The sequence below is a fragment of the Lissotriton vulgaris genome, chromosome 3_1 (genome assembly GCF_964263255.1).
Source record: "Lissotriton vulgaris chromosome 3_1, aLisVul1.2, whole genome shotgun sequence".
Classification (NCBI taxonomy): domain Eukaryota; kingdom Metazoa; phylum Chordata; class Amphibia; order Caudata; family Salamandridae; genus Lissotriton; species Lissotriton vulgaris.
In genome coordinates, this window is record NC_141689.1 from 751,104,401 (window position 1) to 751,127,731 (window position 23,331).

A 23,331-nucleotide genomic window follows, 5' to 3' on the forward strand; every position below is an offset into this window, starting at 1 on the left:
GACTCTCTTCCTCGTCGACGAGATTGATATCCTCGACGTCGACGAGGATGACTCAGACGGTGGTGTCGACGACGACGATGGCGATGAGGACAACAGCTTTAATTCTGACGACGAGCTCATCGACGGTGTCGTTGACGCGAACACCTTCGTCGACGATGGTCAGTTCTCCGTCGACGGTGCTCTCGTCGACGACAGTCCCGTAGATGGTGGAAAAAGTAAAAATTTCAATAAAAAGACACCAGATAACGCCGGATATGACGTCCCGCGAAGGGTGATACCATTCCCCCTTGCTTTTCTGTTGGATGAGGATAATTCAGAGGAGGAAGAGGATGAGGAGGATGATGGTCCATATGGAGTTGCTTACAGTCAGTCGCAGCTCCAGGTGAAATATCAGGACTCTGATTCTGATGGATAATATGAAGAGGTGCGTCAACCTCCTCCCAGAGAGAGGATTCAAGAGCAATCTCAGCAGGGTATCGTTGCAATGCCTTGTTCACTCATAACAGACCTGCAGATGATGCTGATGGACTACAGGAAAAGGTTTCCTTCACAAACTCCTGAAACCATTCAAATGCCTCCTCCACCTTTACCACCTTCCACTACAGCGGAGGTTCGGCCACGGACTCAAGAACCTGAGGAGGTTCGTCAGCCATCATGTCAAGTGCATACAGTTCAAGATGATGATGATGATTCCTCGAATGATGGTGGGAATGTAACGGAGGTCCCTAATCCGGATAGAGAATGGGACGGTTACATAATTCCAGATCCTCCTTCTCCTTCACCAGATCCAGTGGATTCGCCACCTGCTGACATAGGTGGTTTCCATAACCTCATGGAGCGGGCTTCAAAACGATTTGGTCTGCCAGTTACTACAGTTCAAACAGACTGTTTTCTTAATGATTTCAAGGAACCATACAAAATATCCATCCGCTCTATTCCCATCATAGAGCATGTATGGTCCGAGGGGGGTGAAAGCTATGCAATCACCGGCAACAGTCATTCCAGTCTTACCGCGACTAGAGAAAAAGTACAGAGCACCGGATGGTAGTCCTGAGTGTCTGGTTGGCCAGCCAAAGCCGGACTTCGTGATCTCCCAGGCGGCCCAAAGGAAGTCAAAGAACCCGGCAGCTCCTCTGGCCTCCCCACCAGACAAAGAAGGTAGACGCTTGGACAATGTGGGGAAGAGGTTTTCATCTATGTCGAGTCTCCTAGTTCCTGCCTCCAACGCACTGGCGATTTTAGGCCGATACGATCGCCAAATGTGGTGCGATATGGCTCCGTTTGTAGACCAGTTACCGAGAGTGGTAAGGTTGATGCATGGAAAGTCTTGGAAGAAGGTGAGAGGTCTTCTGCAGAAATAATTGACTGCGTCATGGATATAGCTACGACGGCTTTTAGAGCCCTAGCAGGTTCGGCTGTCCTTAGGAGACAAGGCTGGCTTCGGGCGACCTGGTTTCGCCCTGAAGTACAGAACAAGATATTGGATATGTCCTTTGACGTTGATATGCTTTTCGGAAAACATATCGATGAGGCCTTACTGGATATAAAAAAGGACACTGAAACAGCCAAGTCTTTAGGCACTCTTCAATATCGTAAAGTGCCATTCCGAGGAGCAAAGGGGAAGAGTTATAACAACAGAGGAGGATACCAACAACGTTATTCCTCATGTTCCCAGTTGCCACAGTCCTACAGACCACAGTATGCACATGTGGTATTCCTTCCTGGTTGCCCGCTGTCTCGCCGCCCTCCGCTCTCCCTCCCCGCTTCCCGCCACCGCCGCTAACCCCGCCCCTTTTTTCCCTTCTGTACCCTCCCCGCTCCCGCCTCCCAGCTGCTCCGCCCACCCGCGCACTTCGCCTTATATGGCGACCGTGCGAACGCGCAGCGGTCACGCGCAGCGGGCGCGCCGATTGTGCGCCGAAGGCGCGCCAAAGGCAAGCCCGTCTACGCCCGTCCGCGCCTGGACCGCGCCCAGTGCCAGGACCCCTGGCCCACGAGGACCCCGAGCGACCCCCCTGACGTACACAGCCGCCACCCTCACCGCACTCAACACCGGACGAATCCCAGGATGCTACCGAGCTACTCCACGACGCTCCCACGGACCATTCAGCTGCCACGCCTGCAAGTTCACCTGCATCCGGACCTGCCCGGCACCAGCACCCGCCAAGCCGAACACCAGCAGCAACCACCTCAAGTGCATCCTGCTCAACACCCGCTCCGTCCACAGACACGCCATCGAACTCTGGAACCTCCTAGACGCCACAGCCCCTGACGTTGCCTTCATCACGGAGACCTGGATGAACGCCTCCTCAGCGCCCGACATCGCCATCGCCATCCCAGAGGGCTACAAGATCACCCGGAGGGACCGCAACGCCAACCAGGTGGGAGGAGGCATCGCCATCATCCACAGGAACACCATCCGCATCACGACCAGCACCGACAACACCCCGCCCTCCGCCGAACACCTGCATTTCCAGATCCACACCGACCCAAAGACCACCCTCAGAGGCACCCTGATCTACCGACCTCCGGGACCACGCACTCAATTCAGCGAGGACATCGCCGACTTTGTCAGCCCGCATGCCCTCCCCTCCGCTGACTACATCCTCCTGGGGGACTTCAACTTCCACCTGGAGAACAACAACGACTGCAACACCAGCACCCTGCTCGACAACCTCGCCAACCTTGGACTCAAGCAACTGGTGAGCACCCCCACCCACCTCGCCGGACACACACTCGACGCCATCTTCTCATCCAGCAAAGACATCGCTTTCAGCCACGCCACAGAACTCCACTGGACGGACCACAGATGCATCCACTTCACCTTCAGGAGAACAACGATCCACCACCACCAGCAACAGGTTGCGCGAAGAAGCTGGAACAAGATCACAGCCGACCAGCTTGTCGCTTCCCTGAGCCAGCACCCTCCGGCCAGCTCAGCAAACCCCAGCCAGGCCGCCGACAACCTAACGAAGTGGATCAGCAACTGCGCGGACGAACTTGCCCCCCTGAGGACCCCGCCCAGCAGACCCGGCAGTAAGAAAGCCCCATGGTTCACCGACGAACTCAAGAGCTCCAAGAAGAACTGCCGAGCCCTCGAGAAAGTCTGGAGAAAGGAACCCACACCGGACAACAGGACCACCCTCCAGCTCGCCACCCGGAAACACCACCAACTGATCCGCACCGCCAAGAAAACGGCTTTCAAGAACCGACTGGATAACAACGCACACAACTGCAAGGAACTCTTCAACATCGTGAAAGAGCTCTCCAACCCCAGCGCCGGAAACAACGACATCACCCCTTCGCAAGACCTCTGCAACTCCCTCGCCTCCTACTTCCACAACAAGATCGCGGACATACACAACAGCTTCAGCACCCATCCGACCCACGCCACGACCACAGCAACGCCGCCCACCACCACCCTCCGAGCCTGGACCGCGATCAGCACCGAAGACACCGTCTGCACGATGAACTCCGTCCACTCCGGATCTCCGACGACCCCTGCCCTCACCACGTCTTCAACAAAGCCGACGCTGCCATCGCACCCCACCTGCGGGACATTATCAACACCTCATTCGACACCGCCACCTTCCCCGAGAGCTGGAAGCACGCTGAACTCAGCGCTCTACTCAAGAAACCCACGGCAGACCCCACCGAACTCAAGAATTACCGCCCCATCTCTCTACTCCCGTTTCCAGCCAAAGTCATCGAGAAGGCCGTCAACAAACAGCTGGCCGCCTTCCTCGAGACGAACGGATCCCTCGACCCCTCGCAGTCCGGATTCCGTGCCAACCACAGCACCGAGACCGCCCTCATCGCCGCCACCGACGACATCCGAGCCCTGATGGACAATGGAAAAACAGCGGCCCTCATCCTCCTAGACCTCTCCGTGGCTTTCGACACGGTCTGCCACCGCACCCTAGTGCAGCGCCTCTGCAACGTCGGAATCCAGGAGAAGGCACTGGAATGGATCGTCTCCTTCCTCGACGGAAGAACACAGAGAGTCCGCCTACCACCATACAAGTCAGAGGCCACCGAAGTCATCTGCGGCGTCCCTCAAGGATCCTCGCTGAGCCCTACACTCTTCAACGTCTACATGAGCCCCCTCGCGGCCATCGCACGCCAACACAACCTCAACATAATCTCCTACGCCGACGACACCCAGCTGATCCTCTCCCTGACCAACGACCCCGCCGCCGCCAGAGCCAACCTGCACGAAGGGATGAAAGAGGTAGCCGAGTGGATGACGACGAGCCGCCTGAAACTGAACTCAGACAAGACGGAGGTCCTCATCCTGGGCTCCTCGCCCTCCGCCTGGGACAACTCCTGGTGGCCCCCCGCCCTGGGCACCGCGCCCAAACCGACGGACCACGCACGCAACCTGGGCTTCATCCTGGACTCCTCCCTCTCCATGACCAGGCAAGTCAACGCCGTCTCCTCGTCGTGCTTCAACATCCTGCGCATGCTTCGGAAGATCTTCTGGTGGATCCCCACGGAGACCAGGAAGACCGTCACCCAGGCCCTCGTCACCAGCCGACTGGACTACGGCAACGCCCTCTACGCCGGAACCACCGCCAAGCTCCAGAAGAGACTCCAGCGGATCCAGAACGCCTCTGCCAGACTCATCCTCGACATCCCACGGAACAGCCACATCTCCGGACACCTGAGAGACCTGCACTGGCTCCCCGTCAACAAAAGAATCACCTTCCGGCTCCTCACCCACGCACACAAAGCCCTTCACGATCAAGGCCCGAGCTACCTCAACAACCGGATCAACTTCTACGCTCCCAAACGCCACCTCCGATCTGCCAGCCAAGCCCTTGCCGCCGTCCCACGCATCCGTAGAGCCACAACAGGAGGAAGGTCCTTCTCCTACCTGGCCGCCAAGACCTGGAAATCCCTCCCGGCCGACCTGCGCCTGACCCAAGACCACCTCTCCTTCAGGAAGAAGCTCAAGACCTGGCTGTTCGAGCAGTAATGGCACCGGCACCCCCCCACCCCCCCCCCCCTAAGCGCCTCGAGACCCTACGGGTAGGTAGTGCGCTCTACAAATGTCTTTGATTGATTGAAAGGCAATGTCAATCTGCTTCTTTCTCTCGACAGCAAGGGAAAGGCCGTCAAGGTCGCCAGGGCAGAGACAATGCTAAGCGTCAATAGCGGCCTCCTGGCTCTTTCTACTGTACCTACCTCTCGATAACGTCAGTGGGGGGCAGGATATGTTATTGCCTGAAAAACTGGAAAATCATTACATCAGACCAGTGGGTCTTGAAAATAATTCGGAGTGGCCACACCTTGGAGTTTCAACAGCTTCCTCCAACCAGAGCTCCTGGCGCCAGCGAGTCAAAACATCTACGACTTCTACGTCTCGAAGCCCACCAACTCTTCATCAAGGGGGCAATAGAACCGGTCCCTCACTCCCAAAGAGGGAAAGGTTTTTATTCCAGGTTCTTCCTGGTTCGCAAGACGGAGGAGAAATGGCGTCCAATATTAGATCTAAGGGTGTAGTGTAATTCCTATATTCCCAATAGGCTCTGCGCATTGGAATAACATAAACGGCAGTTTAGACGTAGGACTGTGGTCGACTAGGGCTCTACTGAATATGTTAGACTTAATTAGGTATGCCAGCTAGCTCAGAGGTCACTAGAAACTTTCTCGAATTAACAGGAAGGAGTTAACTTTCCTGATTAGACAAGAAGGGATTCGTTTCTGACAACCGCATAAACATGACAACTTTGCTCCCTCCAGAATAAGGAGTATATCTCCAGAGTTGTGTGAAAACAATAGATAGCTATTTCACTCAGTCAATCGTGCATGCTTAGTTTAACCAGAGTGCAGAGAAATAGAGAGACGGGCGCTTTCAATAAAAGGTGTTATTTATTGAGCAGTCTACTTTCTCTTGCAAGAGAAGTGAATTGCCACAATTGCAATACTTATCATAAAGTAAAGTGCATACAGTAAAAGGAGTATTATGAAATAATACTGTAAAAGAATTTATATGGTTCCTGAGCCAAATGATTCTTAAAACGGATAAAATATATACAATTACATACAATGATAAAAGTTGACTAAACGTACTCAACTGGTGCTTCTAAAATACGCCTACCCCGGTGTACCTAACCTAAGCCTAGTAAGTGGGAAGGAGTAAGTGAGCTGCAGTTTAAGTTAAGTTAGTTTTGCCAAGAATCTGAATCAAGAATTCTCTAAGGATCTAATCAGCTCCGTACCTTGGTTTTAGAAGGAAGGAGGTCTTGTATCTCGTTCTCAGGACTCGATCTCCCAGCAACCCGCAAGGGTGACTGGAAACACTGGAGCTGGATTTCTCGGCAGGAGAAAAGACAGTGTCTCCCTCAGTGCGTCAATGGGAGGGTTGGCTTCCTCCGGCACTCGCATCAGCTTGGCTTTGGGTAAGTAGATAGCCGCTCTGCTCCAAACCACTGTGTGTTGCTTAAGGCAAATGCTGGTATATTTATACCTGGAAGGTGCCGTGTTTGACGTAAGGTTGGACATAAGACGTCACTAAGAACTGGCAGTTCTTTCAGGCCTCTCAGGAGTTCTAGGACAAATCAAAACAAAAGCAGGGGGAATTCCCGGGCTGCTGGTGGTTTGGTTTGTTTAAAGAACGTGTTGTACTTTCTAGGAGTCTAGGGAAGTAGCCTTGCCGTATTTGGACTGCATTGGCTATGACTAAATATGGATATGATTCTTATGCCTTTATAAGGATATGATTTGTTATAACCACATAAGGGCATAAATCGGGAATATTTAATTAGAGTCCTAGATACGTTCACAACAAGGGAGCTCAACACCTATCTCCTAAAACTATCATTCAGGATGGTCACCCTTCAAGATTACGTCTACTGAATCCAGGGGACTGCATGGCGACGCTGGATTTAGAGGACGTATACTTCCAGGTACCGATCCATTCAGCTCACAGGCAATACCTACGTTTCACAGTAGGCAAGAGCCATTTTCAATTCAAGGTGCTTCCTTTTGGTCTCAGGTCTGCACCACGGATATTTACCAAAGTCCTTGCTCCAGTGGCGGCGTTCCTCAGAAAGCAATCTCTAGAAGTCTTTCCCTACCTAGACGATTGGCTTATAAAAGCTCCATCCTTCCAAGCAGCTTCCTGGGCAGTCACAAGTTGCATCCAACTTTTCAGCCACCTGGGCCTTCAACTCAACAAAGAGAAATCGGTCCTTCTCCTATCCAGGTCAGCAAAGTTTCTAGGATCTATCCTGGACACGAATCGCTGCAAGGCTTTTCTAACGGAGTAAAGTCAGAACAAACTTATGCTATCAGCTCGTCTCTTGCAAAAGAGGAAATCGTTGTTGGTCCGGCTCTACAAGTCCCTGCTAGGATCGATCTCATCCTGCATACCACTGATTCCGCACTGCAGACTTCAAATGCGTCCACTCCAGGAGCAGGTGGACAAGCAATGGTACCAGGCGGAGGGCTCGTTCGACGACAGAATAACGGTGACACCAGCAATGAAAAAAGCATGCAGCTGGTGGCTGGTAAAAGACAACATCTCAAAGGGTTTAACCTTCACGCTTCCTCCATCTCCCATGGTTCTAACCACTGACGCCTCACTGGAAGGTTGGGTAGCTGTTCTGCAGGAGTTACATGTGAGTGGTCATTGGGACCCAGGTCAGCGCAAGTTCCACATCAATCTATTGGAACTCAAGGCTATTTGTTTGGCCCTGCAGGCCTTTCTGCCAAGGATTCAAAATCGTACAGTGCTGGTCAGCACAGACAACACAACGGCCATGCACTATATAAACAAGCAAGGCGGGACGAGATCCCGGGTTCTTTCCAAAGAAGCTCAAGAGATTTGGGACTGGGCGATTCTCTACAACATTGCTCTTACGGCAGAGCACCTCGCAGGTTCGCTCAATACAACAGCGGATGTGCTGAGTCGCCAAAAATCGATCAGTCACAAATGGGAATTGGACCAAGCCATTCTCGACGAAGTCTTCTCAGTCTGGGGAACCCCAACCATAGACCTGTTTGCAACCCCAGAGAACGCCAAATGCCAGCTCTACACAAGCAGGGATCACCATCTGAGGTCCTTGGGGAATGCGCTTTCGATTGCCTGGTGCGGCGCATTTCTCTACGCCTTTCCTCCAATACCCCTGATCCCGAGACTGATCAAGAAGTTCAAAGTGGAACCTTGCAGAATAATCTTAATTGCACCAGCGTGGCCACGACAGTTCTGGTACACAGAACTCCTCCTACTTTCTCGGGATCAGCCAATTCACCTGCAGCCGGTTCTGTCTCGGTTGACGATGTCTCAGGGTTAGGGGCTCCATCCAGATCCGAGCTCAATCCAATTGACAGCGTTGTTCCTGAGTACAGACAATTTCAGGATCTGAACCTCACCAAGGAGTGTAAGGATATTCTGTCTCAGGCCCGAGCTCCAAGTACAAATAAGACTTACCGGGCTAAGTGGAAAAGGTTCTGTCTCTGCTGTCAAAGGCAGAATCTTCACCCATACACATCAGCTCTGCATCATATTTTGCCATATATTCTTTCTCTGGCTAAATCAGGTTTGGCTCATTCCTCTGTCAAAGTACATCTGGCAGCCATCTCTAGATTCAGGCGGACGTCTTCAGATCCTTCGCTGGTCTGCGAGGATTGTCAAACCGTTCCTAAAGGGCCTTTTCAGGGCTTTTCCTCCGGTCCGGCCTTCTCCACCGGTCTGGCAGCTTAATTTGGTTTTGGCTCATCTGATGAGAACTCCTTTTGAACCCATTCATAGGGCGGACCTTAAATTTCTATCATGGAAGCTGGCTCTTCTGTTAGCTTTAACATCAGCTAGGAGGATAAGTGAGCTCCAAGCGTTTACAATCGTAGAACCTTTTCTGCAGTTCAAGAAAGATCCGAAATTCATCCCAAATGTTCCATCTGAATTCCATGTGAATGAGCCGGTGATTTTAAAGTCTTTTTTCCCACGACTTTCTACACCAGCTGAGAGGTCTTTGCATTCTTTGGATGTTCAAAGGTGTCTGAAATTTTATCTGGAATGCACAAAACCTTTCAGGAAGTCTTCTCAACTGTTTGTCTCTTATAGTGCTCCGCGGAAGGGATTTCTGCTGTCAAAGCACAGTATTTCTCATTGGATTTCCAATGCTATCCAATTTTGCCATCAGGAAGCAGGCAAACCGCTTGAAAGACGAGTTTGTACTAATTCAACGAGATCTGTGGCATCGCCAGTGGCTCTATTTTCAGAAGTCCCTATCAAGGACATCTGTAGAGCAGCTACGTGGAGCAGTACCCACACCTTCACGAAGCACTACTGCCTGGATTCTTCCATGAAGGATGAAGCAGCTGTTGGACAGGCAGTCCGGAGAAATCTTTTTCAATGAGGTGAGCTTTTCCTACAATCCCTCCTTCCTGTATTGCACATTTTGTATTACTTGTTGGATTCCTTGCTATGGTAACATTTATGATTCGTTTCCTGTGAGAGTCACAATGTTAACATGTAATGGTATTCATGTAACAAAATGTGCTTTTATGGCTTACTGCTTGCTACTCTGATTCAAAGCATGGGTATCTATGAAAGTTCCAATACTGGGGCAAGAAAACAAGTTACTTACCTGTAACTTTGGTTCCCCAGTATTGGTAACTTTCATAGACTCCCATGTGCCCACCCTCCTCTCCTGGGAAAGCTCGGCCTTTTGTACTGAGATGATTGCTGTTACACAACGGCTATGAAAATCTGAGGCTCTGAGGCTCACTCAGGAGGGTTCTATGGGGTGAGGCTCTTCTGATTGGTTGTTGCAGAAAGTTTAGTCTCTTTTACAAAAAGAGGTGGATAAGCTACAAAATGAGATGAGGCCTAGGCATAGTTTTCTCTTTTGTACCTATAGCTATGGTATTTTTTTATTTACCGAGGCTCCCATTCTGACGACAGGGAATGATACAAAGCATGGGAATCTATGAAAGTTACCAATACCGGGGAACCACAGTTACAGGTAAGTAACTTGTTTTCTTTTGAAGGTTTGTGGTTTCAGCAGTAGAGTATTGGAACTCCTAAGGGAGTTTGGTTCATGCCAAAAATGTCAAGTTTTTTTTGTCATATAAGAAGGACTGTTATGATGTAGTATATTGTGGGTTAAGCACGCTATCCTGTAACGGATCCTTGCATCGAGAGAGAGCCAGTTGAGTTGGATTACATCTGGATTGATGTGATCACATTTTCTTGATCCCATGACGAGTCTGACAGCAGAGTTCAAAGTAGCCCTTAAAGGTGCCAGTTTAGCTTTAGGTAGCCCAGCCAGGGTCACAAATCCATAGTCTAACTGGGAGATAACCAGTGATTGGCCAGCTAATTTCATATCTTAAAGCAGTAGGAATGGTTTGACTTTCCTTAGTGTGTTGAGCTGGTGATTGGCTACTCTTGTTATTTCACTGATGTAGTCTTGCATATTTAGACATTTGTCCAAGGGTATGCCCAGGGATTCTGCAACATGTGGGATGCAATTTAGGGCTGTTATTATTTTTTAACCAATCCTAAATGGGGTCTGAGTGATTGTGGAGGGCATTTAGGAGGAACTCAGTCTTGAGTCTGTTCAACATAAGGTGGTTTTGAGACAACCATTGTTGGGTTTTCTGAAGCGCACTATTAAGAGTTTTGTTGTCATTCTGAGAAGAAATTCTCATGTACCGTTGAGTGTCAAATGCGTACATGTGGTAGTTTACGTTTGAATTGTTTAGATCTTCGGTGAGAGGTTCCATGTACAAGTTGAAGTGTATGGGAGAGAGTGCTGATCCTTGAGGTACTCCAAATGAGATCGGTTTACTGTTGGAAAGGTCATGGTTGACTTTGAATCTGTGTGTTCTATTATGAAGAAAGAAAATATTATCTAAAACTGGGCCCAATAACCCCATTCTTTTTCCAAGTAGTTCAATCAAGATATCATGTTTGACTGTGTCAAATGCCGAGGAGAGGTCAAGCAGTATGAGCAGGCAAGGTTCCTTCTGGTTGAGTTTTTTGGTCTTCAAAACTCTTTTTATTGAGTCAGCAGATATAGTAATTATAGGCATTACTAAATAGTGAAAACATACAATCGTCCATATATTGAGTGCCAAGCAGGTGACTATTATATAGTAGTTGTAAAACAAGAAAGTAAACCATTCGGGTCCGTAAATGACAGCCCCCAACATTTTGAACCTCTGATCATATACTGCATAACAAAACCCTGGTCATGCCCTCCAAGCCCATCTATATACATCATCTCTAAATGATCAACCTTACTGCCCTGAGATTTGGTCGAGGTAGTTTTAGAGCATCATCAACAATGTGTGTTAGTGCCATTTCTGTAGTATGACCTGATCTGAAGCCCGATTGGTATTTGTCAAGGAGCTGAAATTGTTGTGTGTGTACGCATTTCTCAAGCAGTTTGGCTAGAGTCATGATATTGTTGATAGGTCGAAAGTTGTTAGGGTTGGATAAATCTTCTGGATGGGGTGACTTGTCCAATCTTGAGGCAGTCTGGAATTGCGCCCTGAACAAGAGATTCATGGCCAATCTTAGACTAGAGGTGGAAAATGGAATTTGTAATGTCTTTAAATAACTTGGAAGGCATAGGATCGTTAAATTGGTTTGAGGGTTTTAGTGCATTTAGATCGTTGTGAAGCTTTGCATCATTTGGAAGTATTTAGGAATTCCAAGATGCACCATTTTTTAGGGTAAAGAGCGGTAGGCCAGCAAGATGTAGATTCTCAGGACGAAGTTGTGAGGAGGTAGTGGACAGAGACTGATGATGCATGTCTGTTAAGGGAAGCTGCAATCTTTTTTGTTTTCCCAATGAATTGTGCTGAGAACTCCTCACCATTGGGTAGTGAATCATTGATTGATGATCCTTGTATGACCGAGTAGTTAGTTTGCTGTTTGAGGATTTCAAATAGGTTTGTAGGTCTGTTTTTGGCATTATCAAGTTGTGACCTAAAGTGATCTGTTTTGGCACTATGGATATGTTTGTTATACGCATTCCTTGTTCTCCTTAGCTATTTGAGGTTTGTTATATTTGGGGAATATTCCAAGATCTCTCTACCAGTCTTTGTTTACGTCGTTCCTTGTTCAGGGACCCATTGAATCAAGGGTTTGTGTGAATATAAGGCATCATTTTGTGCTGCAAAGGTGCACGTGAATCAAAATTGTCAGACATGGAACAAATGTAGTGTTCCGTGAGTCCACCCAGATTTGTCAAGTTTTGGGGGTGGAGACAGACTATTATTACATAATGTCGTAAGGTCCTTTAAGTTGATGTTCCTCAGATCTCGGGACTATTGTTTAGACTTGTGAAATGGTCCTAGTCTAATCACCCTTGGCAATATGAGAAAGGAGATTAGGGAGTGGTCTGACTAGTCACAAGGTGTTGTGGCGTTCAATTGTATGACATTATCTTTAGCTATGATTAGGTCTAGTGTAGAGCCTCTGTTATGTGTATGACTGTTGCAAGATTGGGTGAGGCTAAGGTCCGAGAGGAAAGACTTGAAAATGCAAATTAATAGATCCTTTTAGTCGTTCCATGAAGGTTGAAGTCCTCAAGGATGATATGATTTGTGAATTGGTCAGAGTTTGCCACTATGGATTCCATTATTTGTTCGATGAGAAGAAGATTGTCACCCGGGGGATGATGGATCATGTGAAAAGTACATCTAGCTTGTCATTGTTCAAGTTCTCGGTGGGCAAGTGTTCGCAGGAGGACATCAGAGCTGATTGCATGTCTTAGGGAGAGACTGGAGTGGTAGAAGCAATGCCTCCCCCATATTTAATTGTTCTATCTAGTCTGATGATGTCATGTTCAGGGGGGGGGGGGGGGTACTCCGGTGTCCAGGATTGGTGTAGAAGAGTCATTGAGCCAGGTTTCGGTTAATATCAGAAGGTCTACTTAATGTGAGTATAAGGTCAGCAATATTAGCTGCGTGCCTTACTGTTGAACTGCAGTTAATAAACATTAATTTGATTTGTGATTTGGTTACTACAGTTTCTATGTGTGAAGTATGGACGGTTAATACGTTGCCCTTGTTAATTGATAATTGACCTGAGATTGATGCTGAATTCTCTAAACGGGTTGGCGTGAATAGTTTGGGTATTGGATGAGGAAGGAGATGAGCCAGTATGAAAGGTGTTGTAAGTAAGTAAAATGCAGTGAATTTCTGCTTCGGTCAAATGATAAGTAACCCTGTGCGGTCTAGGTAGATGATTCGGATAAGGTTGTGAGGTCCAGTTTGGATTCGATGGGTATTCCATGGACGAGCTAATTCTGAAGTGTTTGACCTCTGTAGGGAAGTTAGATTGGTTAGACTCAGAAGATTGAAAAAGGTCCTAAACTTGATCCATCTTCACAGAGAAGTGTAATAAGTTCTGAAGACCCTCTTTGACTATATGAATATCCCTCATGATGTCAGTCAGTTTAGCCTCAAAGTCAGTGGGTTTAAAGTATGTGTCAGAGGTCTGTGGGGATGAAGTAGATGTGAACACTGAGAGGAGTGAGCAGTGGTAGAAGGTGAGTATTCCTAATTTGTTTGTAGGAAACCAATAGGAGAGGCGAAGGGGGGGGGGGGTTGTGTTTTAACTGGTATTGTATGAGGTGAGAGGAGGCGCAGGCAAAGGTGTTCGATTATAGCCTTCGTTGTCTATCTTGCGTTGACGGTCAGATGAGCATGGCACACAAGGCAGCGAAGGTGGTGAAGATGAGGGTTGGTTCAAATGCATACTGTTCCCTAGTCTGTTGTTGATGGCTATAAGAGGGGGAAGTATTGAGATTCACAAACCTATGAGTTTAAGGTGGGGGTAGGTAGGGTAACCCAGCATTCTTTAGTTGTTATAAAAGGCCTAGGTTCTCCCTCAGAAGTTTTGGCATTGGAGCAGGGGAGTTGGTTGCTCAGGGAACAAGAGAGTGAGTTAAAAGTGGGGGAGGAGATGGAGTTGGTGGCGGGGGTGAATATTCAATGTGGAGGAAAGACCTTGATTTGGGAGTACCGCTGGGTTATTGTTAGTCAATGAATTTTTGATCCTCAGAGTTTTTCAAATTATTCTAGCTTGCCGTCTGATGCTTGAGTAAGAATGATCCTGTTGTTGTATAGGAAAATGGTAAGATCCGCTTTGAGGATTGGAGATGGAATGGTGGATAAGCCAAAATCTTGAGGTGTTTTCTTTAAAGGTTTGGAACTGAACATGGACGTAAAGGCTTTCTTTCATTGGGCTCTCCTGTTAGTGTTAAGGTAGTTAATGACACCTTTATGTACAGAAGTAGGCATCTAAAACAATTGTTTATGGGTTCCGTTTGAGAAGGTTATGTTTCATATTCTTAGTGGCATTTCAAGATTAGGGCTCTTACAGTTTCATGCCATGATTTTGACAGACGCAAAGGAGTAAGAGTGTCAAACTGGGAATAGTCACTGTAGAGACGCTGCCTCAAAAGTGTATAGAGAAAATGGATATTCTATTGTTCAAAAGTTGAAACTGGGTCTTGAGTAATTTCGCGTCGTGTGTCAAGTGAGTTTTCATCTGACCGAGTAGGCAAAATTTAGCAAGGGACTTGGTAGAGACTCAAAGGCATCTGGAAGATTGTGGACGGTTCAAGGAAGAATACAGGTCAATGCTAGGTGAGGTTAGATTGTTGAGGCACCGTTACAAGATGGCCACTCCAGAGACATAACTAGTTATAAGTCCTACCTTTCAGTACAGAAGATAGTCTTATCTCTATTTCACGCTAATTGCATGTGCCACCATCTTGTAATCAGGGACCCCAGGTCGGTGCTGCACAATCTAATCCCAAAACGGAGGGCTGATTCCTGCCCAGACACAACGAGCCTCCAGGAAAATAAAAAGCAATGATCAGATAGTCCCTGATCCAGCCCACAGCGCTGGCATCATTCTCACTCTCACAGAGAGATGAGCTCCCAAAGTAAACAGTTGGCATCGTACTCGCAAAAAGGAAAGGAGGGAGAACGAGCTTGATCAGATTCCCTCACCAACCATGGAAATGCTCAATCAGTCTCCTTGGATGTATGGTAACGTTCCTCCAGTCCATATAGCACCTGGTGGTGATGGGCCATGGAAAGACTCCTATATATACCCATAGTGATTAATCAAACCAAAACACCTGTGTGAATATAAAGAAGGAAGAAAAAAGACCCCATAGTGTCCCGGTCAAGTACAAGTATAAGACGCCGCCATCTTAGAGTGTAATGAAAACCGATCCTACACGGTTAGTGTGTTTAATAAACATGATACGGATATATCGCGCCCCAAAGTCAACTTATATGCTCACAATCTTAACCCATGCGGGTTTATATGAAATACAGGAATAAGAAAACACAAACAAAAATGTTTAAGAAAACTGTTGCGGATCGATGCGGCGGCCATATTGGAGAGGTAAAAAATTGAATATGGTCCTGACAGACAGTCTACCCATACAACACGGCAGGGGAAATGTCTAGGTCCTAATAAACAGGTGGAAAAAAGAGAGGAACTCCCCATGTTTTCTCAAAAATAAACGTGCTGTCATGAAATGCTAAAACATTTTTATGCGCTTAGTAAATAGAAAATTGCACATGTCCCCTTTTTTTAGTATAAATAAATAAAGTGAGTCGCGCCAACCAGAAGATGCGATTACACCTTGGTACATATTAAACCTTGTGCTAAGAAACAAAATAGGGAATTATAGACTGTGCTCTCAACATTGCCTCCACAGGTTTCTGTCATTTGGCAGAAGCTGCACTCTTGAGACGCCAAGGATGGCTCTAGACTTCCTCTTTTAGAGCTGAGGTCCAATCAAAGATCCTGGACAAGGCCTATGATGGTGAGACGTTGTTCGCAAAACATATCCATGGCGCCATATTGGCAATAAAAATAGACACTGACAGCGTTAGGGCTCCTGGCACTCTCCAGTTTAAGAAGTTGCCCTTTTAGGGTGCTAGAGGAAGTGGTTTCTCTACTTACAAAGGGGGCTATCAACGGCTTCCGCATTACCAACCTCAATCTCAATATAGGCCTGCCTTCCATCAGACATGCTGCCATCACCCTTAGAAGCCTACAACAAGCAAGGTGCTCACCGCAAGCAACTCCCCCAGGGTTGTGATATACAAGTGGCAAACTAGACCTGGACAGGTATTGGCTTCATCCCCTCCCTTCACCCATTTGGGCATGAATATCTCCAAGCACCTCCCCCAATGGAAGGAGATAACATCAGACAAATGAGTGTTGGACTTAGAAGCTTCTGAAGTACCCTAAAGTCTGTGCAGAGACCACCAAACAATCCTCCAGAAGAGGCGCACCCAGCTAGTCATCTAAAAATGCTGGCCAAGGGTGCAATAGAAGAGGTTCCTTGTTCTCAGGAATGCATGGAATTCTTCTCCCATTTTTTCCTCGTACGAAAGAAATCAGTAGAGTGGAGACCCAAATTGGACCTCAGGAAAGTGAACACATTTCTATGCAGTCAATCATTCTATATGATTACTCTTTCTGATATTCTCCACTTGCTGAACAGCGGAGATTACATGAACTCTTTGGATTTACAAGATGTATATGTCCACATTTCCTTAAATCCAAAGCACGACAAGTATTTCCGTTTCATTGTAGCCAATACCCCTTACCAATTCAAGGTCCTTTCCTTTGGCCTCAAGTCCGCTTATTGGATTTTCACTAAATACCTTGCCCCGGTAGCTGCCACACTGCACAAGCAAGGTCATCTGGTATTCCCCTACCTAGACAACTGACTTCTCAAAGCCTCATCACCATAATAAGCTTCAGAAGCTACAACAGCCTGCCTCTCACTGTTTTACAGGCTAGGCCTCACAGTAAATTACCCCTAAACCTCGACCATCCAAAGTCATACGAGAATGATTTCTGGTGCCAACCTCGACACAATCAGAAACAGGCCTATCTGTCACAAGACAGGCAATGAAGATTGTCAAGCCTGTCCCTCCAGATCTTCAAAAGAAAGTCCATTTCAACGGGGATGCTCAAGTCGCTACTTACCATGATCTCCTCAGCAATAAACTAGGTTCCACTGCCACAGCTAAAAATGAGGTTACTGCAAGATGCAATGGATCTAATCAGAAGGCTCCTCTGAAGATTTGATCAGCATTACCTCAAAGATGTGGGAGACACTAAGGTGGTGGTCTCAAGCGTCTCATCTCTCTCAAGGCCTCACATTCCTGATTTCAATATCAGACTTTGCCATCACGACCGATGCCTGCTTAGAGGCCTGGGGTGGCCTTTTGCAGGATCTGCAAATCCAGGGGAAATGGTCCGCACTCCAGAAGTCAATGCGGATCAGTCGTCTAGAGCGCAAAATAATTTTGATCACTCTTTAAGCTTTCTTGCCGCAAATAGCGGGAGCCTCCGTGCTGGTCCGTACAGCCAATATTACCAGCATGTATTACATCAACAAGCAAGAGGGAACAAGGTCCCTAACTCTGTCTCAGGATGTTCTGCTTATGCTCTATCTCTCTGTTCGACTAGGGTGGTCAAACAATTAATGAAAGGGTTGTTCAGAGCTTTCCCTCCAGTGAGGGCTGCTCCCCCAGAATAGCATCTCAACGTGGTTCTCTTGCAGCTTAGAAGCCGCCTTTCGAACCCTTTCACATGGCAGCAGAAGCGGCTTCTATTTAACGCCACGGGAGGGAATGAAAAGAAAATTAAACACCTACTTGTGTGCCACTGCTGCCATCACCTCTTGGTCCTCTTCACTCACTTCTAGGGCAGGAACAGAAAGCAACCAGGCTGAGGCTTCCATGAGCCAATCACAATGCTGCATTTGTAATTGGTCCAAATGCTGTGGTTCGTGCTTAGATGGGGACAGGGAGCCTGGGCGTGTTCTCCACACAGGCTGTAATGCAGCCTCGGTGGAGAACATGCAAAAGACACATGACAGTTTGTCCCGTGTCCGGCCAAACCCTCATGTGCACTTAGAGTGCGAACCACTCCTCCTCCTCCACCTCCTCTGTCAGAGCGCAGCTGTGCCCAAGCTCAACTGATCAATAACGGAAAATAAAATGATAGTAACAATGAGATATTATTATGTAATAATTTTCTTTTTGACCCGCTCAGTGGGGTGACACTCCTCCGCCTTAGCGGAGGAGCCGCCCCTGCAAGGCAGATCTGAAATTTTTCATGTGGAAGGTTGCTCTATTGTTGACTCTCACTTGTATTAGAAGAGTTCGTGAAATTCAGGGTTTTACAATTCATGAACCAATTCTGTATTTCACTGACTAATATGTGCTTCTCAGAACAAACCCACGGTTAATCCCCAATCTTCCATCGCAATTGAATCTCAATAAAACTATCAAACTTCTCACTCTCTTTCCAAATCTGGAAACCCCAGCTGAAATGTCTCTCCATACCTTGGACATTAAGCGTTGCAATAAACGATTCCGAAAACCTTATCATCTGTTGGTCTCTTACAGACTCTCTCATAAATATACAGCAGTCACTTAAGCTACCATTGCAAGGTGGATCTCTGCTGCCATACAATTTGGTCACAGCAAAGCTGGCAAACCTCTCTCAATAAGAGCAAAGACTCACACAACAAATGCAGTATCTACCTTGGTTGCTCTGTTTGCAGGTGTCCTGCTAGAGAAGACATGCCATGCTTCAATATGGAAGAGCACCCACATGTTTGCGCAGCACTACTGCCTAGGATCGGCACAGAGAAGTGGTTCGGCCTGTTTTGCGTCATCTGTTTCAATGAGGCAATCTGCTGTAAATATGGGTGATGTGACTGTATTTGCTAATGTGTTGTATACTGCATAGTGGTCTTTTCCTATATAGACTGTTTATGGTTATATAGTATGTGTATGTATATATATGTATGTGCATGTATGTATATATATATATATATATATATATATATATGTGTGTGTGTGTGCATTTATGTATATATGTATGTGTATGTTTATTTGTGTGTATGTATGTATATATATATATATATATATATATATATATATATATAATGTTCCAAATGCCCAAGCATTCACTGCTTCCACCGTATCGAGAGTTGCGTCGTCACCAAGAGACTCCTTGAACTGAGTCTCGCTTACACCTCCATTAAACGACCACGCCGTGTGAGATTTTCAAAGGATTTCTTTATTTAGCCGCTGCCATACGCGTTTCGACTACACAGTAGCCTTGATCACTGGTTACGGTTTTGAAAAGCGCGCGGCCACTATTTAAAGAAAAAACATTCATACAACGTCATCGGGACTACCTGTCAATCGACAGGAAAGACAGACTTTCAATTTGCTTTGATCGTAAATGTCGTATTACACATTTGCCTCCACTTAAATAAATACATTTAAAAAAAATTTTTTTGCATCGTGTGTATCAATTCATTATTTTGAGCATAGCTATATGTTTGTTAAATTATACGGTGCATGTGATACTAAAATCCAACTCAATGTCAACAAAACTTTATCGACACTAACAAGCGACTCTGAAAATGCACTCTGAGCATTGACATACTGCGCTCGCTTCCTGCACATATCAAATACCAAACAATCAATATATATATATGTGTATATATGTGTATGTCTAGACTGTTACCCACCATCGTCAAGGGTACTCTATTACTTATATATTTATCTACAAAAACTTCTTGCTATTCTGATTAAAACATGTGAATCTATGAAAGATCCAGGACTGGAGAAGAAAATTAGTTACATACCTGTAACTACAGTTCTCCTGTATTGGTATCTTTCATAGATTGACATGCGACCCTGCCTCCTCCCCTAAGAGGCTCCCATCATAGATCGGCATTATTAATTCCCACTTGTGCTCAGAAATCTGAGGGACTCCGCCTATGTTGGGAGTGTTCTAGGGTGCTGTTGCCTGATTGGTTGGTTATAGTTCAAGTTTGGTTAATTTTTTTTTAAAAGGACATAGGTTATTAAACTGACTTTGCATTGCCTTTGTAGTCTATGATACTATTACATACTGCTTTACTATAGTACCGACGAAGGGGGATGATTCAAGCATGTGACTCTATGAAAGATACCAATACTGGAGAACTACAGTTACAGGTAAGTAAGGAAAGGGGCCATTTCTAGACATTCCGGAAATTTTCTAGAGACAGGTTCCGATGTTTTTTTTCTTTATCAGCAGCAGAGTCTGAAGGGGAGAAAATCAATAATACATAAACAATTTAGAAACACTGCTTCATGATGCATAATAATCAGAGGACAATTAGGGAATTTTAGTTAATTACAAAGCCAAAAATAACAGAACATAAACACACCTCAACACAAGAGTATAAAAATACAAAGGAGGGGGGAGGAGCCAAGACGGCGGCCAAAATGGCCACATAGACGCCCGGCTCCGCCGCTCGCCCTTACCTCCCACACCATCCTGGCGTCGATCCTGCATCCCGACTGCGGCCAAGCACGGCTGAATGTCCGTGGAGCCCGGCGATGTTACTCCGGCACGGAATCTTCCCCTGATGGCCGAGATCCATCGCTTCGAACTTTCCGGCCCTTGCATTGAGCGATCCGGGACTTCGAGTGGCGCTGCAGCCGGCGCGCGGCTGAACAACATCGGCCCGAGCGGTCATCTTCTCCCGGTGATCCAGACCGGGACTTCTGAATGGACGCAGCCCGAGACGGCTGCTCGGGGATTGGCGCTGGCACCCTGGAGCGACCCAACAAAGAACGCCGTTGCCTGCCATTGCTCGTCGGCTCGGCTGCACCTATCGACATGCTGCTGGGCTTCGCCCTACCCCGTTGATGGATGGCGACCGCTGGACCTCCCTGCAATGCTGCTCTGAGGGAACACTCGGACGCGTCCAGTGAGTGTTTTGCAGTGCGGTGGGTGTTTCTGGTCTCTAATGTGCCTGCCACGACTTGCTAGTGTGTTCTGGACGGCGATTGCATTTCTGGCTGCCGGTGGGGCTAGTTCCTTTGCCTGTTTTGGGGTCCCTTACAAGCGAGGCGCGCCACATTGACCCGAGCAGAGGCGATGGAGCCCACGATGCGAGACGTCCTGCTGGCCCTTGCGGATTTGCGCTCCGCGTTGCGGTGTCGCTGGATGCCTGTCGATGACTCGCAGGTGGCGGTGATGTGTCCAATGGCAGACGATCAAACTGTTGATCCGGAGCCCGACCTTTCCAGGTTTGCCGACGCTGAGGACCCCCTGAACTGCGTGCAATTAGATTGTGGACTTGATGGGTCCTGCAGCCAAGCTTTTGTGTCTGCTGATTCTTTCAACCCCCAGCCGGCTATTATCGCTCCTGCCTTTCATTACCCTGTTTTCACTAATGCCAGCGAGTTATGGAGTTGCACTATCGCATTGACTTTTTTCCCTTTCCTCGCTGCTATATTGGCTCCGACAGTGATTGTGGATTCATCGAACCTGCCTTCCTACAACGTGCGGCACACTTCTACTTTGGCTCGGACCGGACAAGGCTGAACCTGGACCCTTTAAGTACCTACTGGATGCTCTTGGTGCCGGATTGTGACATGGCTTATGGTTGTGTCTTGGAGTGACTGGGATGGCGTACATTGCTGTTTGCCCTCCATTACGGTGGGCTTACTTGTTTTTCAGGATGGGTGGGGGGGGGGCGCGTCTGGGGCCGGAGCTAGGGCCTCCTGTTTTCCCTTTTTCTGGGCTCTTTGGGACGACAGGCATGCCTATGGGGGGGGTGGGCCGTGGCCTTCCGCTGCATGCAGGGTGGGGGGGTGGGGGTGGGGCGTGTTTTTTGTTTCTCTTTGTCTCTATGGCCCGCTTTTTCTTTCTTCTTTCTTGTTCCTTCCTAATATATCTTCCTTTATTATTTCTTTATAGTTGGAGTCGGGGGTCTGGGTTCCTCGGGAGGATTATTGCTCGTGTCCTTATGTAGCAAGATCCTGTTAATATTGCTTGCTTCGTGGGCGGGTTACTGTGACTCAGATTGTTTTCGGACTTATATCCTCTTGTTGTTTTCCTAATGGCGCACTCAATTGAAGGCTGTTATCCTGTCACGAGAATAGCATGGTGAACGATGTCGTAATATTGCCTTTGGTCAGATCCTTCAACTTTATTTTAAACTGGACTCCTCCCACATCCTGTAACACTGCGACAATCCTGTTCGATGATCCTGATTTAATGCACCCGGTCTTGCCGGAAAACGCAGTGTCATTATCCTCTGTTGCGCGATAATTTGATGTCTGGCTGTTATTGTTTAATGGCCTTTTGGCCTCCATTTGATTTGCACGCAATGTAATCCTGAGGTTTCCAAATAAAAAATTAAAAAAAATAAATAAAAAAATACAAAGGAAACAACATAAAGCCAAATCCACACACCCAATTCAAATGGTGCAACATGAACAAAACTGTTAACTCAAGAAGGAGGATGTTAACAATCAATAAGCAAGAGTCAAAATTTCCCTGCATTGAGGGTTGCTGAATGAAAAGCATTTAAATCTATCTCTACTCTATTACTAAGATGACATCCACACGTTAATGAGCAAGCATTTTTACTGAAAAAAAAAGATGCCAGTCATGAAGTCTTCCTGAGAAGTCTCTCCACCATTGGGATAGGCCGAGTAGCATAAGCTACTATCATATCAAAAGAGGAAGAGCCTGTTTTGAGGTGCTCCCTCTCTGCAGGTAAGGAAGGTGTGGGCACCATCCCTAATTCCAACAACCAGTTATCCCCAGGCCGAGTTCCCATTGTACACCTCTCGCATTTACTCCATAATGGGTACAGCCATGAGCATACTTTTCAAAGGTGTTCTCCATGTACATCCAAAACAACAATTTGTCCTTGATTCTAATGCCTTATCCTGTGTGAAACCAACTTCTTTCCTTTATCACCCCCAAGTCATACAATTGTAACTTCTTCTCTCTTTGCCTGGTTGCTGAAACAAAGACATTATTTTGCCTGAAGAATGCTTCTCCACCTGCAATGCAAAACATGAGAAAAAACAGCTTTCAGAGCACAAATGAAATTCAGAACATTTTTCTTTTTTCAGTTTTATATAACCCAAACTCGACCTGAAGGTATTGAATCACTTTACATGAGCACCAGTTGCGTTACAGATGTACACATTATTTGTTTTTGTTAGACACGGGGAGATTATGTGATTTGCCCAGAATCACTGGATGTTGCGCGTCCCTGCAGAGACACGACTCCAGCTCCGAGGGCGACCGCCCTAGCTGTTAGGGCATATCCTTTCCCCAATAATTTGTCCGGGTTTTGCATTTCAGGCCTGCAGCTTTAGCTAACATAGGAACGCATTGTTTTAAACATTACAAGTTGCATACCTACATTTAATTTCAACTAACACATTTACCAAATTACAGAAAGTATTATTATTTTGAAACACTTGTTTTTTTTTTTTTTG

General features: G+C 47.0%; 1 protein-coding gene across 2 annotated transcripts in view; it reads left to right on the forward strand.

Annotated features, from left to right (window-relative positions):
• DMXL1 (Dmx like 1) overlaps positions 1 to 23,331 on the forward strand; it is a 2,236,090-nt gene that overhangs the window by 311,160 nt on the left and 1,901,599 nt on the right. The gene's annotated exons all lie outside the window — the stretch shown is intronic.